The sequence below is a fragment of the Pogona vitticeps genome, chromosome 2, assembly GCF_051106095.1.
Source record: "Pogona vitticeps strain Pit_001003342236 chromosome 2, PviZW2.1, whole genome shotgun sequence".
NCBI lineage: Eukaryota > Metazoa > Chordata > Lepidosauria > Squamata > Agamidae > Pogona > Pogona vitticeps.
In genome coordinates this window covers 5,364,095-5,375,300 of record NC_135784.1, presented here as the reverse complement: position 1 = coordinate 5,375,300, position 11,206 = coordinate 5,364,095, and the positions used below count along the sequence as shown (strand labels likewise).

Here is an 11,206-nt window from a genome sequence, read left to right as displayed (position 1 = left end):
CTGCAAACCCCACTCTTAGCAGCCAGGGTCACCCCCCAAATGTGAGAGAGCCACCCAGGCCACCAACCCCAAGGGCGTCCACCCTCAGAACTTCCATCTTGTCTGGGTTCAGCCTCAGCCCATTTTCCTGCATCCACTGCAGTATGGCCCCCAGGCAGCATTGGAGGGACAGGACAGCATCACTTGCAGTTGGTGAAAAGGAGATGTAGAGCTGGGTGTCATCAGCATACTGATGACACGAGGCTGCACAACCCCTGATGATCCCACCCAGCGGCCTCATATAGATGTTAAACAGCATTGGGGAGATAATTGACCCCTGTGGGACCCCACAATTGAGATTCCACGGGGCCAAGACATTCTCCCCAAGCTGTACTCTCTGGGGTCGGTCCTCCAGGAAGGAACGGAGCCAGGCTAACGCCAGGCCACCAATTCCCAACTCGAAGAGCCTCCCCAGGAGGATACCATGGTCGACGGTATCAAAGGCCGTCGAGATGTCGAGGAGAACCAACAGAAACACTTTGCCCCTGTCAGCCTCCCTCAACAGGTCATTGTACAGGCTGACCAATGCCGTCTCTGTACCGTGGCATGGCTTGAAGCCCAATTGGAATGGATCCAGGGCATCTGTCTCATCCAAGTGGGCCTGAAGCTGATCAACGACCACCCTCTCGACCATTTTGCTCATGAAAGGAACATTGGCAATGGGCCTATAATTGCCAATCTCGTCTGCCGCAATATTAAGTTTCTTTCTAATGGGCCTAATGAGTGTCTCCTTGAGGGCAGATGGAAACCTGCCCTCAAGGAAAGATCCATTTATTATTGCTGTGGCCCATTCAGTTGTTTTCGGCCTGGCTGCTTTGATTAGCCAGGCTGGGCAAGGGTCAAGGGAGGAGGTGGTGGCTCGACAGCGATCAAGCACCTTGTCCACAGAATCAGGTGTCACAGGCTGAAAAGAGTCGAAAATCACCGGGCAAAATGGAGCACTGGACATTTCTGTTCAATTCATTGTATTTAAAAAAGGAGAGAGCTCCCGGCGGATGACCTCCACGTTAGATATTAAAAAGGCTGCAAACTGGTCAGGTGAGAAACTGGGGGAGGCCTATCACCTGAACCAGTTCCAATAATGATAATCAATTCATCTTGGAGGAATGGTACGGAGAATTATGAGAGATGGCAATTAATGACAAATTGACATGTGACATGAAAATAAGAAGAGACTAATCAAAAAATAATGATTTAAAATATGGAGTGTATTGGAATATGTATTTCAGAGAGGGCATACACTGAGGGAAGAAACAATTGATTCTTCAAGAAACAAATTTTTGGAGAGAAAATGGACTGAATGAAGTTTAATGCTAGCCCTGAAGTTGGTGGTGGCACTTATGTAATTGTATTTTATTGTGTGTGTTTTTCTTTCTTTGTGTGGTAGTAGTTCTATATTGTGTAATTTTTTTATAAAATAAAATTAATTTCAAAAAAGCAAGCAGCAGGACGCATTTAAATTTTCTAATCTCAATAAACAATAAATGTTTCACACCATTGCTTTTTGGTTGCTGGACTATCAGCAGAAAGACAAAACTAGAATGGACAGTTTTTGAGCATGAGAAAGTTCATTTCACACCCTAGCAAGGTTATGCTCAAAATCCTCCAAGGTAGGCTTCAGCAGTATGTGGACCGAGAACTCCCAGAAGTACAAGCTGGATTCCGAAGAAGCAGAGGAACTAGAGACCAAATTGCTAACTGCGCTGGATTATGGAAAAAGCCAGAGAGTTCCAGAAAAATATCTACTTCTGCTTCATTGACTATGCAAAAGCCTTTGACTGTGTGGACCACAGCAAACTATGGCAAGTTCTTAAAGAAATGGGAGTGCCTGACCACCTTATCTATATCTTGAGAAACCTATATGTGGGACAGGAAGCAACAGTTAGAACTGGCTATGGAACAACTGACTGGTTCAAAATTGGGAAAGGAGTATGACAAGGCTGTATATTGTCCCCCTGCTTATTTAACTTATATACAGAATACATCATGTGGAAGGCTGGACTGGAGGAATCCCAAACCGGAATTAAGATTGCCAGAAGAAATATCAACAACCTCCAATATGCAGATGATACCACTCTGATGGCAGAAAGTGAGGAGGAATTAAAGAACCTTGTAATGAGGGTGAAAGAGGAGAGTGCAAAAAATGGCCTGAAACTCAACATCAAAAAAAACTAAGATCATGGCCACTGGTCCCATCACCTCCTGGGAAATAGAAGGGGAAGATATGGAGGCAGTGACAGATTTTATTTTCCTGGGCTCCATGATCACTGCAGATGGAGACAGCAGCCATGAAATTAAAAGACGCCTGTTTCTTGGGAGGAAAGCGATGACAAATCTTGACAGCATCTTAAAAAGCAGAGACATCACCTTGCCAACAAAAGTCCGAATAGTCAAAGCTATGATTTTTCCTGTCGTGATGTATGGAAGTGAGAGCTGGACCATAAAGAAAGCAGACCGCCGAAGAATTGATGCCTTTGAATTGTGGTGCTGGAGGAGCCTCTTGAGAGTCCCCTGGACTGCAAGGAGAACAAACCTATCAGTTCTAAAGGAAATCAACCCTGAGTGCTCACTGGAAGGACAGATCCTGAAGCTATGGCTCCAATACTTTGGCCATCTGATGAGAAGAGAAGAATCCTTGGAAAAGACCTTGATGTTAGGAAAGTGTGACGGCAAGAGGAGAAGGGGACGACCGAGGATGAGATGGCTGGGCAGTGTCTGCGAAGCAACCAACATGAATTTGACACAACTCTGGGAGGCAGTGGAAGATAGGAGGGCCTGGCGTGCTCTGGTCCATGGGGTCACGAAGAGTCGGACACGACTAAAAGACGACGATGGGTTTTGTAATACTTATTTCCCAGGACTTGCGCGTGTGCATGGTGCCTGGAGTCTTTTTGTTCCTCTGAAGATGAGCCAAGATTGTCTCTTGGGACTGATAATAGATGATTGTGCCAATCCTAACTTTCTCTTTTTCTAAGTAACTATGTATTCTATACAGTATTTTACCCCAGTATGATTCTTCCGATCAAGAGTAAGAGTGTATAAACGAAATGCCTTGGCCACAAGGGTTTCATCGGCTGTTTTGGTTATTTGGGGTGGCCTACCTGGTAGGGCTGGTGTACAAAGACCAAAGGACATAACTAAGAGATGGAGGGGAGAGACAGAGAGAGAGAGAGAGAGGAAGAAGGGGGGATCTCCCCCATAGGGGGAGGTGAGTTTCTCTCCTGCGTTCAGGGAAAGCAACCAAGGGTTGGGGGGGGACGTGAGAAACGACACCCGCCCCGCCTCCTCTCAGAAAAGCAGCAGCTCTCTTTATGTGTGTCCGTGTGTGTCCTTTCATGCGTCCGCCAACCTAGAATTCATCCTAATCTCTCTTTTGTGCCCCCCCCGCCCCGTCCATAGAAACAGCCTCCTGGCAAAAACACCCACGGGTTTGGAAGCCCCTCCCTCGCCCCCCCTCCAAGTCGCCCACAATCCTTATGAAAGCTGAAGACAGAGGGGGAAGAGGGAGGGAGGGAGGAAAGGGGTAGAGCGTCTTCTCCTCGAAGGAAGCGGAAGGCAGGGGCGCTCCCCAGCACCCCCCCCCCGTGCCTTCTCCCCTTTGTCTCTATGGTCAGTGTTGAAGGCGCTGGGAGGGCGGCGTCCCCGGTGGATTCCTGCCTCTGGAGGACCTGGAAGGAGGTGAGCCTTTTGCGGTGGGGGGGGTGAAGGGAGGAGGAGTGGGGGTGTTTGGGTGGTGGGGTTAAGCTCTCACCCTCAAGGGGCAGAGAGATAAAACTCCCCCCAGTGTCCCCTCCGTGCAAGGCATCCGGGTGGGTGACTGGCGCTCCTGCTGAGTTTTCCTGCGAGGAGACCCCACCTCTCCCCTGCATGCTGTCTCCACCCGTCAGTGCAAAAAAGGGATGAGAGAAAGTCACTGGGGTCTCCCCTGAGTTTCGCCTCCTCCCTCTCAAGGTTCAAGGGGCTGCATTGGCGAAAGTTTGGGAAGGTCCGTCTAAGGCATCCCGGGAGTCTCTCCACACCCAGATCGCCAACATCCTCCCCAGTCGAGGAAACCAGGCTGGAAGTGTGTCCTGCATCTTGAATGGGAGTGGAGACCATTTGGGACAGACCTGGGCTCCTGCTTCAAAATCCAGAAAATGGGGGGGGGGGGGGTGCGGGATGTGGCACCAGGTGAGGGGAAGAGCATCACGAGAGATCATTAGAACTCCCCCCCACACCCCTGGGGATTGCCTGCTGCACCCCAGAGATCCTGGGTGGACAAAGTTTGGTGGGAGGGAGACCCCCAGCCTCATCCCACCGAATCTCTGGTGATGCAAACCAGATGGGCCAGATCACCCAGGATCAAGTCCCGGAAGGCAGTTCTTTTGCACCCTCGACTCCCCTGGCGTTTGGAAGCAAGAGTTTCCACCCAGAGGGTTGGTCACCCAGGCTATCTGAGCTGTTTAAGTTTGGGGACGGTTTAGGGCCAACCAATATCCTTTCCCTCCCCCTTCTCTCTTGCATGGGGCTATGAGTGCTTTCCCCCCACCATATCTCCCCCTGCCCTGAACAAGTCCTATAGCTGCTCCCCGATTCCCCTCCCTCCATACATACCCTGTGATCTTTACCCTCAAAACACATCCCTCCACAAGGAGACAAAGACCAGTTTAGCAGCTTCTCCCCTGAAGTGGCTGGGAGAGGGGGAAAGATCTCCCACAAGAACGAAAAGGAGGAGGGAGTATTTAGGGAGGCAGAGGTGCTTAAAAACCTTCAGGGAGGAAGGAGTCCCAAGATGTAGTTGTCTTTTATGAAGCTCCCTCGGAAATGGGGGCACAGGTTCCTCCGCCCGACTGCACTGTGGGCGCTGCAGAGGGGCTGCCTCGGCAGGTGAGGTTCTTTTCATACCTGCAGGAAGGGGATGAGACGAGTCAGGGAGCCCCCCAGGTGTTGCCAAACTCCCGACTTCTCCTTCCTCCAGCAGAAATTGAGGGTAGGGGGGAAGAAATGCAACCCATCAGACATCCCATTCTTACTCATTATATCGTAAACAAGGACACTAATTACTACTTGTAGGAGGTTTCTTGAAGTCCTTGCAGTGTTCAAAATGGGGGTCACCATTGCCATGCAGGGATTGACCTGTTCAAAGATATCCTGGATTTCAGGCAAATTGGCTGGATCAGTCCCTGCCCACTCAGCACAACTTCACCTACAGCCCACAAATCGTTTTTCTGGATCCCTCCTTTCCCTGCGTGTTGTTCTCTGCTTCCAGCCATCCAGGCCAGCTAACTTGAATGACCCAATTTTTTGTCTCGGGGTCTGTGAGAGGCCCCTCCCTCTTCTTTGTCGTTCCCTCCTCCCTCTATATAGTTTCTTCATTAGCTGCCTTTCCATTTTCCGTTTCCTGATTTCCAAAGGAGGAAGAGAGAGAGAGAGAGAGATGTATCTCCACATGACATGAAAACTACAAAGCCACACACTATTAAGAAGTGGCTTTTGTTTGCGTTATCCAAGGTGCCTCCGCACTGATCGATTTTCTTTTCTCCAAGGCAGGGGTTGAAAGTGAGCAGATCTCCTCTTACTTCTCTCTGGACCAAAAGGGAATAACCCAGTTCCAAATCCCTCTTAACATTTTCAAGGTAAGCAAGATGTCTTTCTTTATTCGTAGCATACAATCATGGTGTTGGAAGGAATCTCTGAGGTCATATAGCCCAATCACCAGCTCAATACACTCTACACGGGGCTGCCCTTGAGATTGATGCAGAAACTAAAATGGTTCAGAACACGGCCACCAGACTATTAGCCGAGGTGAAAAAAATATCATCACATTTCCCCCCATTCTGGCGGCCTTACACTGGTTGCTCATTTGTTTCTGCATTGACTTCAAGGTGTTAATGCTTACCTATAAATCTCTAAACACTTTAGGATCTCAATACCTGGCAAAACACCTGTTCTCACCTAGCTCGGCTCCTGTCACTCGATCTTGCCAGGCTGGGCGGCTGAGAAGCTTGACCCCGAAAGAGGCCCGGAGGGAGAGAACCAGAAACCGGCCCTTCTCCGTGGTGGCCCCTTGCTTCTGGAACATCTTTCCCCCTGAGATTTGCTTGGCTACCTCGCTGGGAGTTCTTAAGAACAAGCTGAAGACTTGATTCTTCAGAGAAGACTTCCCAGTTCAATTTCACTTTATTCAAGCATTATCTGGTGACTCAAGCCATTTCTATAATATATCCCATCGTTCAGTTGCCTTTTGAATTGGACAGTCTTTCAACACTTCTGATAGAATATCCTGAATTGGTCTAAGTGATAGGCCTCCTCCTAGTATCTCACCTGACCAGTTTGCAGCATTTTAAAAATCTAAAGTGGAGGCCATCATCCAGGAGCTTTCTCCTTTTTTGGATGTAGTGGACCGAGCAGAGATGTTCGGTGCTCCACCTTGCCCAATGGGTTTTGATCTCTTTCGGCCACTGACGCCATAAATGGTGGACAAAGCGCTTGACCACTGTCGGGCCACCGCCTCATCCCTTGACCCTTGCCCGGCCTGGCTAAGCAAACCTGCCAGACCTATAACAACTGAATGGTCCACAGCAACAATTAATGGGTCTTTCCTGGAGGGCAGGGTTCCCCCTGCCCTCAAGGAGACACTCATTAAGCCCATTATGAAGAAACAGAATTTGCTGGCGGATGAAATTGACAATTATAGGCCCGTTGCCAATCTTTCTTTCATTAGTAAAGTGGCGGAGAGGGTGGTGGCTGATCAGCTTCAGGCACATTGGGATGAAACAAATACCCTGGACCCATTCCAGTCGGGCTTCAGGCCACGCCATGGTAGAGAAGCGGCAATGGTCGCCCTGTTGGATGACCTATTAATGGAGGTCGACAGAGGTAAAACGTCTCTGCTGATCCTCCTCAATATCTCAGCTGCCTTTGATACTGTCGACCATGGTATCCTCCTGAGGAGGCTCTCCGAGCTTGGAATTGGTGGCCTGGTGTTTGCCTTGCTCCGATCCTTCTTGGAGGACCGCCCTCAGAGAGTGCAGCTTGGGGAGAGGGATTCGGCCCCGTGGAGCCTCAATTGTGGAGTTCCGCAGAGTTCGATAATCTCCCCAATGCTGTCTAATATTTACATGAGGCAGCTGGGTGGGGTCATCAGGTGGTATGGGGCTTCGTGCCATCAGTATGGTGATGACACACACTTCTACATCTCCTTTTCTCCAACTACAGTGGATGCCGTTCTGTCCCTTAAGCGCTGTCTGGAGGCTGTTCTGCAATGGATGCAGGAAAATGGGCTGAGGCTGTACCCGGACAAGATGGGGGTCCTGAGGGTGGGCGGTTTGGGAAACTCTCCCTCTTTTGGGGGGTGACTCCCACCACGAAGAGTGAGGTTCGCAGTTTGGGGATACATCTGGACCCTGCGCTCACCGTGGAAACTCAGGTGGCATTAGTGGTCCGTCCATCTTTGCCCGGCTGCATCCCTATCTTGATGTTGGGGCACTCACCACTCCATGCGCTTGTAATCTCCAGATTTGACTACTGTAATGCAGTCTCCGTGGGGCTGCCTTTGAGATTGATGCGGAAGCTTCAGATGGTGCAGAATGCGGAGGCCAGACTCCTTAGTGGGGTGAGAAAACATCAACTTATCCCACTTTGGCCGCCTTGCATTGGCTGCCCGTTCGCTTCTGCATTGATTTCAAAGTTTTAATGATTACATGCAAAGCCCTAAACAGTTTACGACCTCGATGCTTGGCGGAACGCCTCCTCCCTCCTAGATCTACTTGTATCACTCGTTCTAGCCAGGAGGAGCGACTGAGGAGCCTGACGCCGAGGGAGGTCCGGAAAGAAAAAACAAGAAATCGGGCCTTCTCGGCATTGGCTCCCCGTCTGTGTGGAACAATCTCCCTTCTGAGATCCACTTGGCCCCTTTGCTGGGCAGCTTCAAAAGCCAACTTAAGACTTGGCTATTCAGACAGGCCTTCCCTCCAGACACCACATAATATCTTCTGATTTCCATCTTGAATGATTATTAATCTCTGTAAATGATGGTATAACTATCTTATATGTTGTTATTATATTCTTTATTTTGAGCCGCCCAGTGTAAACTGGATTAATCGTGTTCCAATGCATTTCAGTGGAAAATGGTGCTTCGATTGATGACCATTTCAAGTTACCTCCATCTTCTGGAATGGACTATGGTCGTAAGTCGAGACACCACTGTACTCAATCGAATTCTGGCTCCCTGAGTGCATTAATTAGAGTCCTACGCTCTAATAGGACTGAGAACAGATCCTGCCCCTCTGAATTTCAAGTATTTGAAGGGTGCCTTCATATCACCCTTCAGTCTTCTTTCCTGAAGGCTCAACATGACCAGTTCGTTCAGTCTTTCCTCCTGGGGCTTAGTTTTTAGTTCCTCCTCAGTCGTCCTTACTGCCCCCTCCCCTCTGAGCCTGTTCCCATTGACCAGCATCTTTCTCAAAGGGCAGAACTGGACACTGTAGTCTATAGGAAGCCTAGCAACTGCCGAGTAGGAAGGAAGGAAGATGTGAGGTGATGTGGAGCCAACACCCCTATGAATGCAGCTCAAAAGATCCATTATTTATTTATCATTTTTGCAGCCGATTCCCATAATTACAGAAAAGTAGTCAGTTCCCCATCACAAATTGGGAACAACAGGCAGAAATTATGCTTGTTGAGTATTCCCAGCGGTTATGTACTTTTATGAGGTAAAGGAAAATTTCTGCTGGCTACATAGCTTTAAGAAAACACAGGTGTCTGTTCAGAAAAGAGAAACAACTACACTCTTCAGCCACAGATTCGGCCACAATGTTCAGAGACTGCATATTAATACAAAAATATATTCTGTGTACCCGTGCTTGGATGTTGTGTTTGTAGAGATATCACAATAGCATTAAAAAAACTCCATAACTTTAATTTGTTCCTATAAAAAGATGAGAAAAGGAACCATTTCTGGATTGTCTCTCTATTTTTCCTCTTTCTGGCCAGACTTGTTTGGCAGTTCAGCCTCTGCCTGGCTTCTCCGTGCTCTGTGCCTTGGCTCTCCTGGCCTGCCTGCAGGAACACTCCCCAGGAGGAGAAGTGCTCCTTTCCACCGCTTGCTCTTACATTCACTGAGGAGGGAAGGGCGAGAGAGTTAAGGTGCCTCTGACCCCATTCCCCAACCATTAGCACCAAAGAGACGGTGAAGAAATGGGGAATTTCGTAGCTGTGAGTACTCCCAAGACCCTTTTCACCTCTCCCAGAGTGAAAAAAAAGGAGTGAGTTTCTTTCTGGGTAGGGCAGTATTGCAAACTTCAACATTTGAAAGTTCCATCCAGCCCATCTGCCTATAACATGTCAGCTTCCAAAGACACCCCCAAAAAGAGGAACTTGCATCTTATATGTGCTCTAGTTGGTGGGCAAAGCCTTCATATTTTAAATGGCATGACCGGAACAATAGCGTAGAAGTCACAGGTGAGAAAGCTTTTTAATGTATTCGCAAAGGCTTTCACTGCCGGGATCTAATGGTTGTTGTGGGTTTTTCGGGCTCTTTGGTCGTGTTCTGAAGGTTGTTCTTCCTAACGTTTTGCCAGTCTCTGTGGCCGGCATCTTCAGAGGACATTAAATATAAGGGTAGAATTATATTTTGACAACTCTGTTCTTCATGTGTTTTCTTTACTCATTAAAAGCCATTTTTGAAAGGCCACCCTCTATTACTGTAGAGGGTGGCTGTAACAGGCAGCCTTGACCTCACCTGTCCGTCACAGCTGGGCAGTGAGTCATCAGCCAATGGTGTGACGGAGGGTGGAACTGAAGGGGAGGAGCTGGTATAAAAAGGGGGGTGAAGAGAGTGTGGGGAAGATTGAGAGAGTGATAGAGTTAGAGTGAGATCTGGAGAGATCTGGTGTGTTAGAGGCCTGCGTGCCTGAGTATCAGTGAGGGAAAGTCTATGTGTTTAATTATATAAGAAAGTGATTAACATCGTGATTATCTTCCAGTGATTTACCTATTTTTATTTTGTAATCAATAAACCAGTTTTGTTTTTGAAAGAAACCCTTGTCCTTTTTGATTTAAAGGAAAGGTTGGTGGCAGCAAGTTTGTGAGGTGATGGGGTAGGCATTCTGAGAGGCCTGAGTAGGCAGTGACATCAGAGTGCTGAGCCACGTTACAGTGGCCATTCCAAAAAGGTTTGGAAACATTTCTCTAGATGTAATATATCTTAATTTCAGCAAAGCTGTTGATCAAGTGCCCCATGAAATCTTGATTTGCATGCTAACTCAGTGTGGGTTGGATGGTGAGTGGAGACACCGTTGGCTACAGAATCGTACTCAGAGGGTGTTTATCAATGGCTGCTTCTTGAACAGGGAAGAGGAAACAAGTGAGGTGACCACAAGTCTCAGTGGTGAGCCCGGTGCCCTAATATGACTTGGATGAGGGAGCGCAGCCATAATTTTCAGATTTGCAAATGACACAAAATTGGATGGAATAGCTAACATCCTGGAAAACAGAAACAAAATTCAGATGATCTTGATACATTTCAGTCTGGGGCTGAGAACAACAGAATGAAATTTAATTGGGATAAGTGCAAATTCTAACCCCTAGGGGTGGAAACCAGTTAGAACATAAGGGTTAATTGACTCCATAATACTAAAAGAGAGAATGAAATCGGAACTGTTGTGATTCAGAGCCAGTAGTGAGATGTGGCTGTGAAAAAGGGATCATGAGAAAGGTCTCTCGTGATGATCTTAATACCCAAATAGGCTCACAATGGGAGATTAGTATTTTAAGTAGCTTGAGCCCGTCATCTGGGCTTTGTATGTTAGAATTAACACCTTGAATTGTGCTTGGAAATAGATCAGCAGCCAGTGGAGCTGCTTTAAGTTATATATTATCTGTAACCAGGCCAAGCTTCTATCTGAAACTAGCATTTTTCAACCTCTGGAATTTCCATACAATTCACCAAGGATAACCTCATGTAGCGCATGTTACAGTTGTTGAGTCAGGAAGCAACTAAGTAATGTGAGACTATGGCCAGCTCAGACGTCTCCATTCTTTCATCTGCCTTTCAGCTGACCGACAACACCTGTGTCTTGGATGGATTCGTTTGCAATTTATTTGGACTCATCTAGTCTGCTGATGGTCAGTGTTAATGTTCAGAGTTCAGTATCGTCCGCTGTTGGGGTTCAGGCAATAGGCTGAT

The 11,206-nt window shown here is 47.9% G+C and overlaps 1 protein-coding gene across 3 annotated transcripts in view; it reads left to right on the top strand.

Annotated features, from left to right (window-relative positions):
• Nucleotides 1-3,546: 3,546 nt before the first annotated feature.
• The window catches only part of LOC140703866 (uncharacterized), a 38,298-nt gene continuing 30,638 nt past the window's right edge, over nt 3,547-11,206 (top strand). Inside the window, exons 1-3 of one of the 3 annotated variants that reach the window (XM_078387005.1) lie at nt 3,547-3,717; nt 5,565-5,654; nt 11,076-11,145. The gene's annotated coding sequence lies outside the window, so the exon portion shown is untranslated. The remainder of the gene's footprint in view (nt 3,718-5,564; nt 5,655-11,075; nt 11,146-11,206) is intronic. The other 2 variants (XM_078387010.1, XM_078387004.1) reach the window with 2 other exon arrangements.